Source organism: Rhinopithecus bieti, unplaced genomic scaffold (genome assembly GCF_001698545.2).
Source record: "Rhinopithecus bieti isolate Rb0 unplaced genomic scaffold, ASM169854v2 scaffold_5022, whole genome shotgun sequence".
Classification (NCBI taxonomy): Eukaryota; Metazoa; Chordata; class Mammalia; order Primates; family Cercopithecidae; genus Rhinopithecus; species Rhinopithecus bieti.
In genome coordinates this window covers 2153531-2177089 of record NW_016804965.1, presented here as the reverse complement: position 1 = coordinate 2177089, position 23559 = coordinate 2153531, and the positions used below count along the sequence as shown (strand labels likewise).

The 23559-nt window shown below is 39.5% G+C and overlaps 1 protein-coding gene across 1 annotated transcript in view; it reads left to right on the top strand.

The window, feature by feature from the left end:
• Positions 1-23559, top strand: part of LOC108528815 (amyloid beta A4 precursor protein-binding family B member 1-interacting protein-like) — a 70322-nt gene that overhangs the window by 8699 nt on the left and 38064 nt on the right. The window lies entirely within an intron of this gene.

Genomic DNA, 23559 nt, shown 5'->3' with positions numbered 1-23559 from the left:
GAGAGAGACAGAGAGAGAGAGAAAGAAGAAAGAAAGAAAGAAAGAAAGAAAGAAAGAAAGAAAGAAAGAAAGAAAGAAAGAAAGAAAGAAAGGCGGACATAAAACAGAGTCTTTGCAATCCTAAAACCTTTAATTATTCTTTCAAAACTTGGAGAAGGAGTTGACCAGAAATCTTTATTAGGTAGGTAAAATAAGAATATAGTTGGCTAGTCAGCAATGTTCTACCTCCATAATAACCAATACAATGGAAATTATTTTTGAGAAGTGAAAAGCAAGAAATGAATACTTAAAAGCCCCATCCATAAAATTTTTTAAATTGTTTTTAACAGAGATGGGGTCTTGCTATGTTGCCCAGGCTGGTCTCAAACTCCTGGGCTCAAGTGATCCTCCTGCATCAGCCTCCCAAAGGGCTGGGATTACAGGCATAGGCCACCATGCCTGACCACATACATTCTTGACCTGTGATGTAGACATTACACAATACAAGGCTTCCATGACTGTGCAGTTTAAAAACAACATTCTGGAGAAGGGAGGACAGAGACCTTTCCCACAAAGAAGTTCTTTGTGCCTGGAGGTTTAAAATGTTCATATTTTCAAAATCCAAACCAGATTTGGAAGATAGGAATGTTTCCCCCTTACACAGCTGGATTTCAAATGGATTCAAGTGTTAGAGCAGGGCTAACAATTCTCTAGAAGCTGTTGAAGAATGTTGGATAACACTGTTAAGATATTTGGAAAGCTGAAAGTGGTTAGGAAGTAACCAGCGATCGAGATAACTGACATTTCATTTATCTTAGTTGTTAACTGCTGTCAAGCCAGTGTAATAACGAAATAGTAATATTCAGTAGAATGCTGCTAAAAGCTATTCATTACCACCTCGTAGACTGTTTTCCATGGGGCAGAAGTTCAGTCTTTCAAGTGTGTTTTTAGGATTTCATTTCAAAAAGAAAAGAACAAATCAGTTATGTGGGGGCAGAAGCGGGGAATCCCACAAAATCTTTTTCAGGTGATTTCACATCATATTATAGTGTGTTATCACAATTAGGTTACTGAATAAGTAAATTTATCTAAGGCCACTGTTTTATAGCATTGACAAACGCATGCATCTCTGCTGATCACATAACATTCACAAGTGACAGGTAGGGCAATGAACTCATTAGGTTTTGGATGCAGTATTGTTTTCCTTTTAAGATAATGGCTTCCTTCTGATTAAATTTCATAAACGGTATGGCTTAGCAAACCAAGACTGTTTCTTCATGTGTTTACTCATTCTGTGGCATTATATTTCCCCTGTTGTAAGCAACACACAGAATTGAAGCTGCTTGGGCCATGAATGTGGGTAAGTGCTGTGCAGTGTGGTGAAAAGACGGCCGTGAGACCACTGCAGAATGCCCAAGCTAAAATGAACAGTACTCTTTGTTCCTCAAGGCCGGGTTTACAGAGTGGGCCACAGTACTGAAACATACACTTCAACTGAATCAGACTCTGCTCAATGCAATATAATTGGAACTTTTTCCAGTTTCACCACACGTCTATTGATGGCCAACCCCACGCCAGCGTAGGGGGCATGTGTAACTAAAATAGGATAAGAAATGGCCCCCTGCCCAGTGTGGTGGCTCACACCTATAGTCCCAGCTACTTGGGAGACTAAGGTAGGAGGATTGCTTGAGTCCAGCCATTTGAGGCTGCAGTGAACTATGATCACGCCACTGCACTCCAGCTTGGGTGACAGAGGTAGACCTGTCAATAGATAGGTAGGTAGGTAGGTAGATAGATAGATAGATAGATAGATAGATAGATAGATAAATAGATAGATAGTCCCTACTCTCAAGAAGCTTCCAGTCCAGTGAGAAGGACAGGCATATAAAAAAAAAGATACATGACAGTGCAGAATGTGCAATGTTCGATACAGAGATAATATGGTGCAGACAGTGATTATAGGGCAAATATTTTGTGGGGATGATCAAGAGGTGCTTTGAGGGAGAAAGGTATAGACATGCCTTTCTAGGCCAGACATTGTGGCTCATGCCTGTAATCCCAGCACTTTGGGAGGCCGAGGAGGACAGATCACGAGGTCAGGAGATCGAGACCATCCTGGCTAATACAGTGAAACCCCGTCTCTACTAAAAAAAATACAAAAAAAGGAGATGGGCGTGGTGGCGGGCACCTGTAGTCCCAGCTACTTGGGAGGCTGAGGCAGGAGAATGGCGTGAACCTGGGAAGTGGAGCTTGCAATGAGCCAAGGTTGCGCCACTGCACTCCAGCCTGGGTGACAGAGTGAGATTGTGTCTCAAAAAAAAAGAAAAGAAAAGAAAAGAAATGTCTTTCTATACCTTGTGGCCAAATAGAAGAAAGATACACCAGGCATCAGATTTGTAAAACACTTTAGCAGTGCTGAAGCATAAAATGCAGTGGGAAAGGAAATGGTGAGAATCTAATGTAACACAGAATGAGTAATATTCAGATTACATTCACACGATATAGTCCCCGCAACCCAACATATTTGAGTCAAATACTGAGGCACTTGCAGTAACAGAACTGTAGCACTCTGGACCAGAGCTGTCCAGTAGAAATACAATGGAAATTACATGTTAAACTTTAAATTTCCTTGGTGCCACATTAGAAAGAGTAAAAAGAACCATGACTTTCTTTTTTTTGAGGGAGTGCCTCACTCTGTCACCCAGGTAAGAGTGCAGTGGCATGATCACAGCCACTCCCATCTCATTTTTTGATTTTTTTAAGAAATGAAGCACTATGTTGCCCTGGCTGGTCTTGGACTCTTGGGCTTAAGCAGTCCTTCCACCTCGGCCTCCCAAAGAGCTGGGATTATAAATGTGAGCCACTGTGCCCAATTGTGATGTTAATTTTAATCACTTATTTTATTAAACGATAGATCCAAAAATGATAATAGCACTGTGGATCAAATGATTATTTTTGGATATTTCGTTTAATAAAATAAATTATTAAAAGTGGATTGTTTGAAGTTATATTAAATTTAATATGTTTGAAATTATACTTAACAGTAAAATCAAGTGACATAAATTTTACTAAAATTTTAAAATAATGTCTCAATTTTGATATACTTCAAATTATATTACATTAAAGTAATAGTAAGATTATTTTTTTTTAATTTTTATAGAGATGAGGGTCTCACCATGTTGCCCAGGCTGGTCTCAAATTTCTAGCCTCAAGTGATCCTCCCACTTCAGCCTCCCAAAGCACTGGGATTACAGGCATCCTGCCAGTAATAGTAAAATTATTAATGAGCTATTTTATTCCATTTTTTAATACTAAGTCTTGCAAATCCAGTGTGTTTTCACACTTACAGCACATCTCATTTCAGACTAGCCACAATTAAAGTGCTAAATGGCCTCATGTGGCTAGTGGCTGAATTGGACAGCATAGATTGAGATAAATTCACAAGTATTGCGTCGTATACTATGTGTTGACTATGCAACTGAAAGGAGGATATTAGGTGAATTCTAAAGTATTCAGAATTTTTTAGGGTAAAGGAAGTAAACAGCATTTGCAATTAGTTTGGGGCCTGTCCCTGCAATCTGATTTTAATTCATCTTTAAACCTACACCCAGAATGCACTATTTGCCCTCTGGTAACAAAAACAACCTCGAACAGTCATTTGCTTGCTTTCCTTTTTATACTCTTTCTCCCCCAACTCCCCACCACCTTATATATGATGGATTCTACCTAAAAGTAAGAAGGACTGTAAAAGAACTGGAAACAAATGGCAAAGCAGGATGCCCTAAACCCACATCCGGCAAAATGTGATCTGTTGCCCTAGGCAACCACGGTGGTCAACTCTTCTGTTTTCTTTTCTTTGCTTCCACCTGCTAGTTCACAAGCATAACACACTCTCATCGACAGCCACTCTCTTTGTGGTGGTGCTCAGCTCCAAAATTACACCTCCCTTTCAGGGGAGGGCGGTAGTGCTAAGATTTGGAAAATGGATTGGAGATGCCTAAGATATGACTCAAAAAAGACTCGAGGAGATTCCAGTGCAGTTCTTTCCTTGTTAAGAATGGTTACGAATCCCCGTTCTAGAAACTATACTTACAGATGTCCTTCCAGTGGCTTGGTCTTTTAAAAGTGTGCCTGACCTACAAAAAAAAATGGCAGTTTAACTCAGTCTCCAGGTGCATGAAAATGCAACAGACAGAAGTAACCATCCCCTTGTGGACTTGGGTGTGTGTTTATGTTTGTGTGTGTATATATCTGTGTGTGTGAAAGAGAGAGAGAGAGAATAAATGATTGACACTTTTTTCCATTGCTGGTTTTAGAGGGAAAACACAATAATAAAAATGATGATGATGATGATAGAAATAACAGCTGATACTAATATGCACCAGACATTATAATGAGTACATTACAGGCACTAACTACCTCATCCCTATGAAGCAGGAGCTGTTGTTTTGTTTGTGTGTGTGTGTCTGTGTGAATCTTTAGTTTCTTTCTACATTCCAGTTGAGTAGAAATATTGGCATTTGTTTCAATGGGATATCATCTTGATTGACTAGAAGTGTTCCAGATATCAAATCATTACTGCCAATGTGATTCCATATTCTCCAATATAGTTGTCCAATTTTCTCATCAGAACTCACTCAAAGGTGCTTGAAGGCCAGGCACTGTGGTTTATGCCTGTAAACACAACCTTTTGGGAGACTGAGGCAGCAGGATCCCTTGATCCCATGAGTTGGAGACCATCTTGGACAATACAATGAGACCCTGTCTCTACAAAAAAAATAAAAAAGCCAGACATGGTGGCATTCTTCTGTGGTCCCAGCTACTTGGGAGGCTGAAACAGAAGGATCAGTTGAGCCCAGGAAGTCGAGCTGTAGTGAGCCATGATCATGCCACTATACACTAACCTGGGTAACACAGCAAGACCCTGTCTTTAAAAAAAAAAAAAAAAAAAGTGCTTGATTATCAGCAACATCCTGTCAGAAATGGTAGTAAGGAAAGTAAAAATATGGAGTATGGTTTACAGCATCTCAGAGAAGGGTATAAGAGGGCAAAGGGGGGCAGTTTTGCAGTGGATCAAATACCGGCATTGGAATTGGCATTATATTTATTGGAAGGCTTACAAATACTCAGCCATTAAATGAGTATGTACATGCAAAGCACTTAGAATAATGCCTGGCATGTAGTATGAACTCAAAAATAAAATATCTTGTTTCAAACATTTAGAACAAAACAAAATTAAATCCCCCCTAGAAGTTACCCTTGAAAACAACTCAAGTATTATCTATCTTCCTTGTATTTTGACATTTGAAATAAGCCTTTGTTATTCACATGCCTCTAAGGGCCAGAAACATTGTAGATTAAACACAATTTCACAGCCACCATATTTTAGTCAAATAGTCCATAGGTAGATAATAAGAGTATACACTAATATTTCTATTCTTTTCTTTATTCTTCTCCTTCTCTTTGTTGAGCAGTTTTGAACAATTACTCTTTGTGGAACACTCCACCGTGGCTGTGGAAAACTAGTAAATGTAAAGTTGTTTCCTGCTCTCTGCCCTCCTAGAACGCAGATCCTTTTTTTTTTTTTTTTTTTTTTTGAGACTGAGTCTCCCCTTGTCTCCCAGGCTGTAGTGCAATGGCTCGATCTAAGCTCACTGCAACCTCCGCCTCCTGGGTTTAAGCGATTCTTATGCCTCAGCCTCCCGAGTAGCTGGGACTACAGGCATGTGCCACCACAGCTGGTTAATTTTTGTATTTTTAGTAGAGATGAGGTATCACTATATTGGTCAGGCTGGTCTCGAACTCCTGATCTCAGGTGATCCGCCCGCCTTGTCCTCCCAAACTGCTGGGATTACAGGTGTGAGCCACCGTGCCTGGCCTAGAACTGAGATTTCAAGCAATGAGATGCAGCTGTGTGAAAAGTGTTAACTATTATAGATTGGCAAAATATACAGGACGATGAGAGACAGTAATTATTTCTAAGGAAAGATAAATTGTAAGAAATGAAAGGGGTGTTTTATTTTAAATAATCTTTATCATATGCAATTAAGGTGACATGGAAGGCATGAAGGAAATAAACCAGGTTGGGAGTCACATTAGAGTTGCCTTCGTTTTACTTTAGTTTTTGACAGATGTGGGTTCTCACTATGTTGACCAGGTTGGTCTCAAATTCCTGGGCTCAAATAATCCTCTCGCCTCAGCTTCCCAAAGTACTGAGATTACAGGCATGAGCCACTGCGCCCGGCCTAGAGTTGCTTCCTAATTAAGAATGTATTAATAGTGGATTGAAGCATTTCTCTCAGTCCTCAGGAGGAACTCTGTGCTTTACTTAAGATATGATGTAACCAGAGGCACCTTGGATTTTGTAAAGGATGCTTTCTACTTTTGCCATTTGGACATCCAGAATCACATTTGGACATCCAGAATCACATCTATGGCCAAATTCCGCCACTATTGAGATCCTATTCTATTTTTTCTTCTCTTGTCTTATATCTGTAAATTACCTTAAGCCCTTTTTCAGATGTGGAATAAATAACTAATAAACACTGTAAGAAAGTCATTTATCTTCCCTACCTCTAAGTTTTCTCAATTATAAAATGAAATGCTTGGGTAAAGTTAAACTGAGCTTACTTTCCTAGTTCTAATGTTTTAAGATTGTATGCATGAAGACAGAGTTATGCCTGAATGAAGGTGATCTTCAGTCAATCCTCAAAAGCAGTAGACATGGAGACATCCTATATAAGAGTATAAATAATAATAACTTGGCTTAAAACCATTGAACGAAGTCAGTATATTAGATCTCAATTATCAACACTTCCTCTCAAAACAAGGCATTTATCTGGTTTTAAAGATGGTTAGAACATGTAAATGTACAAATAAATAAAAGCCCTTTTGTGCTGTATATGGTGGCATACATAAAGACTTAGGAGACATCAAATTTACCAATGATCCATTTCAGTGACAGACATTTTTTAAATAATCAGCAATTTTTGAGGTTTTATTGATTATATCAATCATATATTCTTAGAGGAAAAAAATGTACACTTATTCCTTCCCTAAAACCAATAAAACCTTTAAAAGTGTTCCAGTCTTGCACGATTATCTAAGGTAGGAATTGTTTTCATTGTACAGACGAGGAAACTAAGCCAAGAGAAAGGTTAAATGACTTGCCCATGATCATCCAGCAGCTAAGTGTATTTACAAGTACACGGTGTGTGTCACATACTTGAATGAAAATACAAGATGCCATGCCTGAATTCACTGTGTGATGTGAAAGACAGGCATGCAAATTATATTAGATGTGGACATGTAGACACCATCACAAATGTATTAACAAGGAAGCCACCAATTGCCACCTCTTAATAATCACAATTCAGGTGTTCAGAAGACAATGTAGTTATCTAATTATCCAATATCTCTAGGCCTGATTTTCATAACTCATAAAATTGAAATCATGCCACTGTCTCATAGAATTGTTTTGAGAATTAAATGAGATACTATAGATGTCTGACCTGCAGTGGTTGTTCTATATTTATAACTCCTACTATTCTTTTTTAATTTTTACATATTTAGGAGGTACGAGTGTAGATTCCTTACATGCATATATTTCATACTGGTGCAGTCTAGGCTTTTAGTGAACCCGTCACCTAAATAGTGAACATTGTACCCAGTCGGTAATTTTCCAACCTTCCATATTTTGTAGCCTCCAATGCCTATTTTTCCACTCTGTATGGCCATGTGTACTCATTGTTTAGCTTCCAATTATAAGTGTGAACATACAGTATTTGATTTTCTGTTTGAGTGTAGCTCCTACTATTCTTATTTTAAAGTAGGTGCTGATTATGTATTAATATGAGCTAGCATATATTTCATTTTAGTGCCAGTGGTGGTGCTGTGCCAGTACTAAGAGAGTTGAGGTGTAACTATTGCTCCTGTAATGTAGCTGAAGAGATTAAAATATGTCTATATAGAGAGAAACAAGTCATAAAGCAGGTCATGAACTGTCAAAGTCGTGATTCTGACACTGCCAGAATGGAGCTGTAGGTCTTGAGTTGGCTTTGTGTAGTGGGTAGGACTTATCTGAGTGGAGAAATAGCACAGAGGTAATGACAATGGTGTGTTTAGAGAAGGAGAAATAAACTCCTTTCACTGTAAGCCAAGGTTTAATGAGGAGAAGATGGAGATGAACTTGGAGTAGTGCGCTGGGCATGGATTGTGGATGAGCCCATCCTATGAGATATTTGCTCTGAGCTGGGAGACATGAGGACAGCCTGCATACACAGTTGACAGGGAGGGTGGGACAGGGCTTTCCTGCCAGGTCCCTGCTCCTCGACTAGAAGCACTGACCTTCCTCCTCCATCCACTCCTTCGTCTCCTGCTTGCCTTTCTCTGATGATGTGGACTTGCCAGACTTGGTGTTTGTCCCCTCTGGACCTAGAATGCTCAGATATCCTACTGACCTGGCTATGGAAACCACTAGTGTTCCTCTGGGCTATAGCACAGACTCTAGCTCTCCTGAAAAAGGCCTCAAGGGACGGTTGCCCCTGGCGGATACTGACCAATAAGCACAGGAAAAAAAATACTCAACATCATTAGTCATAAAGGAAATGCCGATCAATACCACAGTGAGTACAACCACCATGGAGAACAATTTGAAGTTTCCTTGAAAAACTAAAAATAGATGTACAATATGATCCAGCAATCCCATTGCTGGGTATATATCCAAAAGGAAGGAAATAAGCATATCAAAGAGATATCTGCACTCCTGTGTTTGTTGCAGCACTGTTTGCAAGATTTGAAAACAACCCAAATTCCATCAACAGGTGAATGGGTAAAGAAAATGTGGTACGTATACACAATGGAGTACTATTCAGCCATGAAAAAAGAATGTTATCTTGTCATTTGCCACATGGATGGAACTGGAGATCATTATAAGTCAAAAAATCCAGGCACAGAATGACAAACATGGCATGTTCTCACTTATTTATGGAATCTAAACATAGAAACAGGCCCAGTGCAGTGGCTCATGGCTGTAATACCAGCACTTTGGGAGGCCGAGGCAGTTGAACTACTTGAGGTCAGGAATTCAAGACCAGCCTGGTCAGCATGGCAAAAGCCCATCTCTACTAAAAATATAAAAATTAGCTGGGCATGGTGGTGGGTGCCTGTAATCCCAGGTACTTGGGAGGCTGAGGCAGGAGAATTGCTTGAACCCGGGAGGCAGAGGTAGCAGTGAGTTGAGATCGCGTCACTGCACTCCAGCCTGGGCGACAGAGCCAAAAAAAAAAAAAAAAAAAAAAGAAGAAGAAAAACGTCTTTGGGGATGCTCACATTAACTGAGTAAAGTTACATGGTTACTGTCATGCAAAACACATATGAAATGCATACACTTCCTGAAGTTGAATTTTACACTATCTCTGTTGATTTAGCTGTTTAGAGTTTTGGTGGATTTCTTTTTTTTTTTGGCTTTTGTATTTTTAAGGCAAAGATTCCATGCCAGATTAATGAATAATCTTTCTATGGATGGACTCAATCCAAACCGGGTTTACCAGAGTCTATTTCTTTGAAGGAGCAATTGGAAAATGGCTCTAAATTCATTTGAATTGGTCTTGGGTTGTAGTACTATGATACTTACCATAATTTCTTTGTATTTTATCATGGAGACATACAATTGCACAAATGACTCAGTAAGTATTGTTTATCAAATGGCAGAGACTGTTCGTTATCAAACCACAGAAAGAGAAAGAGCTTTTTTCCCTCCCTTTAGGTATTAAAAACAAAAGCCCTCTGCTCTCGGTAGCATTTGTTAAAAAATAACTCACATCATACACAAAAACCTAACCCAAAATGGATCATAGACCTGAATGTAACAGCTAAAATTATTAAAATTATAAAACCCTTAGAAGAAGATACATGAGTAGATCTTCATGAACTTGATCTAGCAATGTTTTCTTAGATAGAACACCAAATGCAAAATAAATTGGACTACATTCAAACTTAAAACTTTCGTGCTACAAGCAATGCCATTAAGAAAGTATAAAGACAATGCACAAAATGGGAAAAAACATTTGAAATCATATATCTGACAAGAGCTGGTATCCAGAATATTTAAATAACTCTTGCAATATAATAATTAAAAAAGACGTATAATCTATTTATAACTGGAAAAAAATCTGAGCCAACATTTCTCCAAAGAAGATATAGATGTGACCAATAAGCCCATGAAGAGATGCTCAACATCATTAGGCATAAAGGAAATGCCAGTCAAAACCACAGTGAGATACCACTTCACGCCCATTGGCATGGTTGTAATAAAAACGAGAGGCAAGAATGGGTATTGATGAGGATGTGGAGAAACTGGAACCTTCATAGACTGCTGGTGGAATGTAAAATAGGCCACAGCTTTGGAAAACAATGTGTCAGTTCTTCAAAAGTTAAATACTTACAGAGTTACCATATGCCCCAGCAGTTGCACTCTTAGGAGTGCCAAGAGAAATTGAAACATACATCCACACAAAAGTGTGCACACAAGTGTTCATAGCAGCATAATTTGTATTAGCTGAAAAAATGGAAACAACCCAAATGTCCATCAACTAATAAAAAGAAATGAAATGTCAGCACATATTACAGTTTGGATTGAACTTTGAACACATGATGTTAAGTGAAAGAAGTCAGACACAAAAGCCCTCATTAATGTATCATCCCATTGATAGGAAATGTCCAGAATAGGCAGCTTTACAGAGAGACAAAGTAGAATAATGGTTGCTTAGGAATGGAGAGGGGAGGAGTGAATGGATAGGGGGTTTCCTTTACGGGAGAATAAAATGTTCTAAAATTAGATTGTGGTGATGGTTGCACAACCCTGTGAATATGCCGAAACCATTGAATTATACACTTTAAATAGGTGGATTGTTTCATTCCACCTGCATTCAAGGAGCTGCTCTATCCACAGGAAAATGAAAGGATGCATTTGCTACAATTTGTGCTCTGAGGTCAGTACATTAAGTGAAAGCCTTTGGTATGCCTAGGAATTATAGAGAAAATAGCAGTGATAGCAGCGGAGTAGGTTTTGGAAGAGAACAAGATGGATGTCTGAAAGATGAGGTTGGAGAGGTTGATGTGGGTTGGACTATGGAAAAATTTAAAAGCCACCTTATGGAGTTTATATTAAATCCCACGGACAGTAGAGAGCCACTGAAAAGTTTTGCTACTCGAAAGAATATGACAGAACTGGGTTTTAAGAAGAAAACCCTGGTGGCATTATAGAAGCTGATATAAGGAGAGACTGTGGTGAGCCTCTGTAGTCCCAGCTACTCAGGAGGCTGAGGTGGGTGGATGGCTGTGTCCAGAAGGTTGAGACTGTGGTGAGCTGTGATCATGCCACTGCACTGCAGCCTGGGTGACAGAGCAAGACCCTGTCTAAGAAAAAGAAGGAGAGGCTGTTTGAGCCTGTGTAGGCATATGAAAAAGAAAAAAGAAAAAGAAAAGAAGGAGAAATTGGAGATAGGAAGATGAAAAGTAAGCCAGGGGCAGAATCCTGATAAGATGTGGAAGACCTGTACTAGGGTGGTAGCTGGGGAAAGAGTGGGACAAGTTCAAGGGCATTAGGAAGGCTAAACTGACCAGACAAAGTGATCACATGTGGGACTTCCAGAATAGGTGATGCTCCTGAGAACACTGGCTTAGTGAAGGTCATCAGGCTGTAGGTCAAGATAAATGTAGGCTGGCTTTTTGGGTGTTTGTTTTTTTTAGCAAGAAAGGGATACTATCTGGGAAGAGGAGTTCTTGTGTCCAAGTGGCTCCTTTTAGACACTTGAAGCACAGGAGCTAGGCTGTGCTTGGTCATTGCAGATGTTCATAGTCATCGAGTCAGCCCACCGGTGTTTCTTCTCCAAGGCTTTTCTTCCCTTTCTCTGGTCTGCTTTTTCAAATGCTAATGTACACTTCTTTTTCAGTTCTCCAATTTCTGGTAACTATCACATTTGAATTTTTCTTTTTTAAGAGACAGGGTCTAACTCTGTTGCCAGGCTGGTCTTGAACTCTTGGCCTCAAGTGACCCTCCTGGCTCTGCCTTCCAAAGTGCCAGGATTACAGGCATCAGCCACTGTGCCTGGCCTCACATTTGATTTTGCTGTCCTTTGCCCAGACATCCAGTCACAGCCTCACTTCACTGCACTGTTCAACTCCTAAACCCAGGATCTGATTTTCATCCAGGGCTTCTCTGTGCTGACTTTGTCCCCAATTCCCAAGATAACATCTGGCTTGGATCTCCCTATACCAAAACCCATACTGGCAAGCCAGGGGACCTGGGAACAGGCTGAAGAGGAGGCTGGATTGGGGCCATGTTGCATTTAAACCACTGGTAGGGCTGCCTGGTGGAAATGCTCTGTGTGCAATGCGAAGTAGAATTGCAGGGCTTAAAAATGAGGAGAGAGATGAAGACACAGATAAGTAAGAGTTTTATGCTTCCCTCTGAAGCAATATCTACAGAGATTAGATAACAGGAATAAGTAGAATACCAAACAAAGATCAGGGCAGATTTATCCCAAAGATAATCTGGATCATAGCTACAGTGACTAAATTATTTGCTCTGAAAGGGTAAACTTGTTGCCACCATTTCTTCAGAAATCGCTTAAAGCTGGGTCTTTTTTGGCATTTATGAAATTTGGATATTTGTATGACCTGACTAATACCTTTGTCAAGACAGTCCCCTTGGACAGCAGAGAAGATGTATGGAACCGAAAGTGCAAGGACTTAATGAATGATTTCTTGAAAGTATTACTGCAACTGGGTGTGATGTCTCATGCCTGTAATCCCTGCACTTTGGGAGGCCAAGGCAGGCAGATCACCTGAGGTCAGGAGTTTGAGACTAGTCGGACAAACATGGTGAAACCCCATCTCTATTGAAAGCACAAAAATTAGCCGGGCGTGGTGGCAGGCACCTTTAGTCCCAGCTACTTGGAAGGCTGAGACGGGAAAGTCGCTTGAACCTAGGAGGTGGAGGTTGCAGTGAGCCGAGATCTTGCCGTTGCACTCCAGCCTGGGTGACCGAGCAAGACTCTGAAAAGAAAGAGAGAGAGAGAGAGAGAGAGAGAGAGAGAGAGAGAGAGAGAGAGAGAGAGAAGAAAGAAAGAGAAAGGAAAGGAAAGGAAAGGAAGGAAGGAAGGAAGGAAGGAAGGAAGGAAGGAAGGAAAGGAAGGAAGGAAGGAAGAAAATATTACTGATACCTTTTCTGGAAAGATCCATGAACGCCTGACCAAAAAATTAACAAAGCTCATTTCCCAGTATCACTTTTTTCTTTCAGTGTCTACATCATAACAAACCTAAGTTGTATCTTAATACATTATTCGCCTTTTATATCAGAACATCACTGGACCATTGTACGGGAGTAGTGATAAGTTATTAATGATAAAATAGATATAAAACAAAGATTATAATATGCTATAGCCAAAAAATTAAGGCCATATTTACTTTATGTTTTGGATTCCGGTAGGATTTTAAAGGACCAAATTCTTTGATATTTTTGAATATATTTTCACATAATTTATGTTCTATTTTCTACTTTATTTTTGTTTACTGTTCTAATTATTTTCTGCTTTCATTGCTTTTTTCTCCAAAATTTCCTCTGAAATTGACTCTAGTAATATTGTGTATAAGTGTGTATTTTCTTTACTGTGGTTATTTTCTAGATAGTTTGAAATTGTCCTTTTGAAATTTTCTTCTCTGTTTCCTCAGCTGTTAAGGAAAATGTTTTCTACTTAAGGAGTTTTTTTTTATTTGTTTTAGCCCTTATTATTCATTTTCATAATTATTGTATCTTGGTCAGAGAATGTGGCTATTTCTCCTTTGAGAAATTTATTTAGATTTTCTGGCACATAACTAGTTTTCAATAAATACTTTATAAGCTAAGCCTAATTTTTACTCAAATCCCCTATAACATACTTATATCTTTCCCCTATTAATCAGTCAAATATAGAAATTAAATTTATTACTATTGTTAAGGTCATAATTTTGTAAGCCAAATTTTACTATTATTTTCTATTGATTTAGTCTTAAAATAATTTGTGTAAACAATATAATGTATTTTTGCATAGAAAATTTAATGATGAATCAGTTCTGAACCAAGACAAATAATGCTAAATTCTTAATTACAGTTGTTGCCTCCAGAGAAATAAAGAAAATAATTAGCTGATGACAAGAAGAACACTCTTTGTAAAGTTACTGAGCATAGTAACAAATAAATAAACAAATAAAACACTCTTCTTAGAAATAATTATAAAATTTGCTAGTCAGAAACAGTACATGAAGGATACATTGTAGTTTGCATTTTGTTTTCCCTAAGAATTTTTAGAGTCATTCAGAATTTCAGAATGTAGTCAAGAAAGACAAGGAATTTGTTGCAATGCACTTGTCCATCTCAAATTGTCCTCCTCACATGGACTCCCCAGCAATGTTTAGGAGAATAAAGCCACAACAGGAAGCAGTGGAGAAATCTCTTTCCCCTTTTTTATGAGCTGCCCTCACAATAGGATGTTATATTTTTGCATGCATATGTTCATTGTTCACAATAGCACTATTCACAGTAGCAAAGACATGGAATCAGCCCAAATGCCTATCAATGATAGATTGAATAAAGAAAATATGGTACATATACACCATGGAATACTATGCAGCCATAAAAAGGAATGAGATCATGTCCTTCACAGGGACATGGATAGAGCTGGAAGCCATTATCCTCAGCAAACTAATGCAGGAACAGAAAACTACACACTGCATGTTCTCACTTATAAGTAGGAGCTGAATGATGAAAACACATGGACACATTGGGGGAACAACACACACCTGTCAGAGGGTTGGATGGGGAGTGGGGAGAGCATTAGGAAGAATAGTTAATGGATGCTGGGGTAAAAGCTCACTGCTGCCAGCACTCACTCCTTGGTCTAAGATGGTAGGGATAGAACTGCCCCCAGAAGTTTCTGGTTTTCCATGTTGGCTTTCACTTCATGTTGTTCATTTCCACCTCCTAGGTCTCGTGTCAATGTGTCTGCTTGACTAATCACAGGTAGAACCCTAACTGCAATGGAGCCTGGGAAATATCATTTCTAGATCTCCAGCTTCTATATTATAGGAACACATCATAAAAAGCACTTGGAGAGGGTGTTCAGAGAGCCAGTCAAAAGTATTTACCACAAAAGTATTATAAAATGAAGGAAGGGAGAGAAAGAAAGAAGGAAAGAAGGAAGAAAGGGAAGGAAGTAGGGAAGGAAGGAAGGACAGGAGGAAAAAAGGAAAAACTTTTTTTCTTATATGGCTTATAATTTTGCTTTTATGCATAGATTCATAATTCAACAAGAATTTATTTTGCATATGGCAATGAGGATAGGGATCTGAGTTTATTTCTTCCAAATACGTAGCCGATTGTTTCAACACCACTCGTTAAATACTCCGTTATTTTCTGATTACTAACTGCCAACTTTTCATACATTAAATGTAAATTCTGAAATCTTTGTCTTTTCCATTGGTTTATTTGTGTAAATCCTGAAATGCCAAATATGTTTATTTTCTTTAAAATACATTTTATTACTTAGGCATAATCTTTTTTTTCAGGAATAAGGTTTTATTCTCAGATAAAGTTGAGAGTCAACTTGTTGACTTTCTTTTCTTTTCTATAAATACATTTTGGGACCTAATTGAAGTTGCAAAAAGTTTCTTATTCATTTAGGAAGAGTTACCATTTAATATGGTAAAGATGTCTCCCTACATTAATTCCCATAACATGGTAGTTCCCTTCATTTTTTGTCTTTTATCCATATAGTTTTATTATTTTCTCTATCTTGAATTGAAAATTGCTTATTATTTATTTCTATGTTTTCATAGTTTTTTGCTGTTGTAAATCTGACTTTTTGACATGTCATTTTCTAATATTTATTGGTGTATATATAGGAACACTATTGATGTGTATATATTTACTTCACATCAGCCACCTTATTAATTCTACTTTTCACTACATAAAAAATTCTCTTGAATTGTTTATGTAGACAATTGTATCACCTCCATATTTTGCAAACTTTGTTTTTTCTCCAGGGTCTGCAGGCCAAATCCGCTTGGCTGCTTCTGTAGATAAAGTTTTATAGGCACTAGCTATGCTTATTTGTTTGCATAATGTCTACAGCAGCTTTCCCTACAACAGCAGACTTGTGTATTTCTGACAAAGACCATCTGACTTGCAAAACCAGAAATATTTACTGTCTTGTCCTTTATTTAAAAAGTTTCCCAAGTCCTGCCATAGACTGTTTATAAATGTAAGATCTTTTTCTGGACCTCTTATTGTTCAAGACCACCAAAACAAAACTAAATAGTAGCAATAATGGCGGGACCCCTTTGACTTGTGTTTTACATAGGAACATTTTTGGTGTTTTACAGTTAGAATGATGGTTGCCATTGGTTTCTGGTAGATACCCTCTATCGAGTTAAGGAAAATACCAACCGTTTCAACCTTACTAAGAGATTTTTATCAGGAATGGGTATTTAATTTTAGGAACTTCCTGCTCAACATGCATTGAGATGATCATATAGTTTGTCATTTAATGTTTTAACTTAGTGAATTATTCTGATACATTTCCCACTGGTGAGTTGTTCTTGTATTCTTAGTTATTACGTACTATCCTTTTAATGTATTTATGGGATCAATTTTCTAAAATTTTATTTGGGATTTTTTCATCTATATTTGTAAGTAATCATGATTTGTTGTTTTCCTATTTTAGGAACGCTTTTTTTTTTAGTGGCAACTTATTCTTGTTGCTGTCATCTGAAATCTGTCCGAAGACAGCAATCGGAATTGTTTAAAAGCCTCTCTTCTATTTCTTTCTTCCACTTAGTTTCCTCTGGGGTCAATATCTTGGTTTTTAATCTTGATGCTTCATGCTCTTGTTACTCCTCAAATATTTGATGACCCTGATTGTGGATTCATAATTTTAATGAAATGGTTAGAATGATATAGAAGGTGGTATGGATTTACTTGGGGACTAGAGCAAGCCTCCTTCTGGACTGACAGGCTGACGGTGGCATTCTGTAGATGAGCATGGACATTTATAAACAGGTAGATCTACCCTTTGGGTTGGATAAAGATCAAACAGTAAGCTTAGCCATTGTTGAGTGTTATTTGCTGAAGCCACCAAAAATATGTACTGAAAACGGAGCACACAAGAGTGCTTAGTAAAATTCACTGGAAGGCCAGGCATGGTGGCTCATGCCTGAAATCTCAACCCTTTGAGAGGCAGAGGCAGGAGCATCATTTGATGCCAGGAGTTCAAGACTAGCCTGGGCAAGATAGTGAGATCCCATCTCTACTAAAAAATTCAAAAAATTAGCTGGGGATAGTGGCACACACTTGTAGTCCTAGCTACTCAGGAGGCTAAGGCGAGAGAGTTCCTTGAGCCCAGGGGTTTGAAGCTGTAATGAGCTGTGATTGTGCCACTGCACTCCAGCTTGAGTGATAGAGTGAGACTCCATGTCTAAAATAAAACATAAAAATCCACTGGAATGTGGAAATTTCTTTTCCCACTCCCTTCTGATTGATTGATTGATTGGATGCTTGACTGGTTGGATGGGAATCTGCCTGACCGTTATGGTGTCCCAAGCTTTCTGGGCACTGCTCTACTTGTTTTTTTTGACTCAAGACCCACCTTTGGAATCAATGAGGTATTTTTTCCACATTATTTAAGGCAAGGGTTCTAGCTGATTGTACACTGGGGGCGATTATGGCAGCCCATTATTCCTTGTGACAGAGAAGTCAGATGGCCCATAGCATTTTTAAAAGATTTTTACTTTAAGTTCTGGGATATATGTGCAGAACGTGCAGGTTTGTTACATAGGGATGCATGTGCCGTGGTGGTTTGCTGCACCTATCAACCCGTCATCTAGGTTTAAAGCCCTGCATGCACTAGGTATTTGTCCTAATGCTCTCCCTCCTCTGGCCCCCCACCCCTGACAGGCCCTGGTGTGTGATGTTCCCCTCCCTGTGTCCATGTGTTCCCATTGTTCAACTCCCACTTATGAGTGAGAACAGGACCATAACATTTTAAATAGTGACTTCTCTGGTTGGGTGTCCCTGGATTCCCATCCTTGCTGACCTGGAGCTTGGGTGTCCGCCTTGGCTGTGTCTTCAGAGCCCTCCTCTACACCCATACTGGACTCCACATTTTTAGCTTTAGTTACTCAGTATCTACAGTCCCTTCTGTGTAGCATCTTCCAGAAGTTTCTCAACATTTTGATCTACTGATACCATCCTTCCATGCTTTCCAGACTGTTATAAAGTCATTTCATTGGAATTTTAGGAGACAGTATATAGTCACTCCCACTATTTGGAACTAGAAGTTTTCAGTACATTTTAAATGTTTTAATACCCACCTATATGCAAACACCACTATGTACCAGTTGCTGTGCCCAGGCCTGACTGTGCTCATTTAGTCCTCATGACAAATTTATTTTATTTTATTTTTTGAGACAAGGTCTCGCTCTGTTGCCCAGGCTGGAGTGCAGTGGCACAATCATGGCTCATTGCAGCCTCAGATTCCCAGGCTCAGATGATCCTCCCACCTCAACCTCCTAAGTAGCTGGAACCATAGAAACACGCTACCATGCCCAACTAATTATTATTACTTGTATGTGTGTGTGGAAACAGGTTCTCGCCATGTTGCCCAGGCTGGTCTCAAACTCCTGGCCTCAAGAGATCCTCCCACCAAGAGATCCTCCCACCTTAGCTTCCCACAGTGCTGGGATTACAGGCTTGAGCCACCATGCCCAGCCCACAACAATTTTACGAATTTTCCCAGCCCTGTTTTACAGATGAAAAAACTGAGGCTCAACCAGGTTAGGTAAGTCAGTCAACATCATGCAATAGTTAGCACTGAACCTGAGTTTCACTCATTCGGTTACCACATTCACATCTAATAAGTGTTCTGATGATACAGCAGAGCCCCAACAGGTACCATCTGAAGGACAAACAGGGATAAATCCAAGTTCCTTATTCTCTGTTTTTATTTTATTGATACATGAATTAAATAGAGAATTCACTTTTGTGGTCTAAGCAAAACCAACAGAGAACTCTGGGGCATTCTGTGTTTGCAAAGACATTATTTCCATTCTAGACATGTGCTTTCTCGCACAGCTGTAAGGGAGAAATGAAAAATACAATAGCTGCAGACCAGGCATGATTCCCATGTAGACTGTGCAGAGAAAACTATGATTAAATTAAAAGGTTCTCATTTTCCATATATGAAAAAAATACCCATAGGAAAGTGTGTGTCAGTATCCTTCACTAAGAAATTGATGAAACTCATGTAGAGCATAAAATGTGATCAGATGTCCACTGAATTGACAGGCACCCTTCATTGCTTCATAAATGTGCTCAGATCTCAACCAGTTTGCTCTTTGTGACACTCTGTAGACAGGTGAATGTCTAGCTAGTTGACATATTCAAGGACACAAGTTTCTATTTTTTTCATGACAAACATCTCATCATTATGGCAAAAGAAAATAAATTAGTAACAATGCTGACATTTTATATATTATGTGTCGTAATGATATAATAATTACTCATTGTAATTAATAATAAATTAATGATTTTGCACCTTCTGATGGGCAGATACAATGCTCAAATTCTCCACAGAAAAGACATTCACATTTTTAAAGAAAAAATGTATAATTATGTCATTATTAATTTTTAATGTTCATCACTTAGTAATTATCATCTTTAGGTGACTAAAGACTGACATTTTGGGCATGTTTAAGCACCGAATTTTGACATAAACATGTCATTCATCAGATGTGTGTCCTTGTGTGATAACCTGTCTTCTCAGAGCCTTCATTTCTTCACTTGCACAATGAGGATAATATATTTTGCAGAGAAGTGGAAAGGATGAGAGGCATAACCTCTAAAGCATAATATAGTGCCAGATGCAGGTGCCCTGGAAATGGTAGGTATTAGGATAATTTGTTACACTTAATTATCAATTTCGGCTCAACAAACCACCCCAAACTTAGAGGTGTAAAGCAGACCATTTTATTATGGTTGCAGGTTCTGCGGGTCAGGGATTCTGAGAGTCCACAGCAGGGCTAGCTTGTCTCAGCTCTATGATGTCTGTGACCTCAGCTGGGAAGACTTGAGCATCCGGGGGTGACCCAAACAGCAAGAAACTGGGCTCATCTGGAGGGTTTTTCACTCTTGCTTGGCCCCTCGGCTGAGCTAGGACTGGCAGTGATGAGACCCCCTTCTACAGCCCCTCCGGGTGTCCTGGGCTTCTACTATCGAGGCAGCTGGGCTTCCAGAAGGAATGTCTGGAGAGTGAATGTTCTGAGAGGCCCAGATAGATGGCTTTTGATGGTCTGACTTCCAGAGTCACATGGTGGCATCCACCACAGCCATCACAAGGCTGGTCATGTTCAAGGGGATGGGACACAGACCCCACTTCTTAGTGGGAGAAGTGCCAAAGAATAGGAGGCCATCACCATCATTATCTGTGAATATGTTTCTTGAATATGAAAAAGAAAGTTTTTCATCATCCAACAGGAATTAAGTGAATATTTGCTTCAAGAACTTATGCAGTTGGCTGGATGCAGGGGCTCACACCTGTAATCCCAGAACTTTAGGTGACTGAGGTGGGAAGATCACTTGAGGCCAGGAGGTCGAGACCAGCCTGTGCAACATAGCAAGAGCTCAGCCCCACAAAAAATAAAAATAAAAATAAAAAATTAGCCAGCCATGGTGGTACACACCTGTAGCCCCAGCTACTCAGGAGGCTGAAGGGGGAGGATTGCTTGGGCCTAGGGGTTTGAGGCTGCATTGAGTCATGATCACACCACTGCATTCCAGCCTGGGTAACAGAGCAAGACCCTGTCAAAAGAAAAAAAAAAAGTTATGTAGTTGCCCAGAGCAGGAACATTAATAATGAGAATGAGTTTCAGTCCCCAATACATAATGTAACACGAGACTTTTTTTTCATTCTGTACCTCTGAACAACAAAAAGATGTGTTCCTTTGTAATGCTTTTTTATATATGTAGAGATGGAGTTTCACCATGTTGGCCTGGCTGGTCTCGAACTCTTGGCCTCAAGCGATCCACCTGCCTTGGCCTCCCAAAGTGCTGGGATTACAGGTGTGAGCCACCGTGCCCAGCCTTCTAATGCATTTTTAACATTGAGAATAGAAGTATGAGGGATGCCTTTTTTTCCTCATGCTTGACATGAAGCAAAAGCAAGTTTTGCCTTCACTAAAATGTTTAGTTCTCATAATCCCTTTACATTCTTACTTGCCTTTACCTTTAAATTAAAACAAAACAAAACAAAAGTTGTCATCTACCTGTAGAGCGGTGGTTCTCAAACTTTAATGTGCAATAGAATCACATGGAAAACTTGCTAAACACAGATTAGTGGGCCCCAGAGTTCTGATTCCATGATTGTGTTCAAGACCAGCCTAGGCAACATAGTGAGACTTCGTCTTTACAAAACATTTTTTAAATTATCCTGACATGATGGTGCACACCTCTAGTCCCATCATCTCGGGAGGCTGAGGTGAGTGGATCACTTGAGCCCAGGAGCTCAGGACTGCTGTGAGCTACAGTCATGCCACTGCACTCCAGACTGGGCAACACAGCAAGACTCTGTCTCTAATAATAATAATTTTGAGGTGGGGCCCAAGAAGTTTTATTTTCAGTAAGAAGTGTCTGGGTGATGCTAGTCTGAAGACTCACACTTTGAGAACCACTGTTTCAGAGAAAATGTAGAACCAAACCCAAAGCTTAGCTTTGATCTCACCAAATTACTCAACTATGCAAACCTGCAAGAGCTTTTAAGTGTCTGGTACTCGCTTATGAGATTTATGTACTAACTATAAGAGCAACAGCAGCAATGATAGAAACTACAACTGCTGTCACCACTTACTGAGTGTTTAACACACATCAAACATTTGGCAAGCACTTTGCACGCATTATTTTATGGAATCCTTCTTTACAAAACCCACTGACATATTCCCATTTTATAGATGAAGAAACTAAGGTCATACTATGGCTAAGTTTCCCAACATCCACAGTAAATGAAAAGCTGAACCCATGTCTTTCAGAATCCCAAATCCTTGCTCATGCTCTTAATAGCTGATATTCTCCCCATCCTCTCAGGTGGCCAAGAAGAAGCAACTCTTCATCCCGAGAGAAGTAACAGTCTCTCTTCTTTGGCTCCTCATTATTTTATTTATTCCTTTTATAAAATTATTGTTACATAGTAGAGTGCTAAGTTATTTTGTCTGTCACCCCTTTAGACTTTGAACTTTATTCATTCATTTAACACATATTCAAGGTATGAATTCTAGCAATGACCTAACAGAGAGAACAGAGAGTTTGCATTCCATAAATGCTTCTTGAGCTAATGAATGAATGAAATCAGAAGGGAAAATCATGTCAGAAAACCTTGACCCGTCACTGTGTAGATGAATGAGTTTCTGTGAAATGAACAAGTGATTGCTACATGTATATGTTCGTGGGTTCCCTATTTCTCTAGGTCACACCAGACTGAGGTACAATTGGGAAACATTATTATTAGGTTGATACAAAAGTAATTGCAGTTTTCACAATTAAGAGTAGTGGCCACGGCCGGGCGCGGTGGCTCAAGCCTGTAATCCCAGCACTTTGGGAGGCCGAGACGGGCGGATCACGAGGTCAGGAGATCGAGACCCTCCTGGCTAACACGGTGAAACCTCGTCTCTACTAAAAAATACAAAAAACTAGCCGGGCGAGGTGGCGGGTGCCTGTAGCCCCAGCTACTCGGGAGGCTGAGGCAGGAGAATGGCTTAAACCCGGGAGGCGGAGCTTGCAGTGAGCTGAGATCCGGCCACTGCACTCCAGCCTGGGCGACAGAGCAAGACTCTGTCTCAAAAAAAAAAAAAAAAAAAAGGGGTGGCCAAAACCACAATTACTTTTGCACCAACCTAATATAGCAGTAACTAAATAATAGCCACTGGTCCTGCCATCCTTGGTGGAGTCTCTGCAACCCCTGCTCATCAGCTCTTTCTGGCTTCTTCCTGCTGCTGTTCACAGAGTCCTGGATGTTTCTCACAGGAACCCTCCAATGTCACTGCCCTGTGCAAAAGATTTCATCATTCCTGTTGCACCTTCTGTGGCTCCCAGTGGCAGGACAGGCGTGTCCCCACAGGCTTATGCACTGCGTCTGGGGTTGCCTGGATTTGACTCCTCCTGAGGTGGCAGTGTCTGCCTTCCTCTGACCTCTGTGCCACTGCTGCGGGCTGAGATGTTATTCTAGGCACTTCCAACATCAACCACAAAACAGAGACGTGTGCTTTTGACTTCTGTTAGGGTCTCAAAAGATAGTTCTTTTCTTCTTTTTTTTTTCACTTTATAAGCTTTTTAATTTTTTTAACTTTTGACTCTTGAAATAAGACAGCTGAAAACACATACATTGTTCAGCTGCACAAAATATTTTATATCCTTATTTATTCTATTTATCTAAGTGTTTTCTTCCTGTCTGTCTGTCTGTCTTTCTCTCTCTCTCTCTTTTTTTTTTTTTTTTTTTT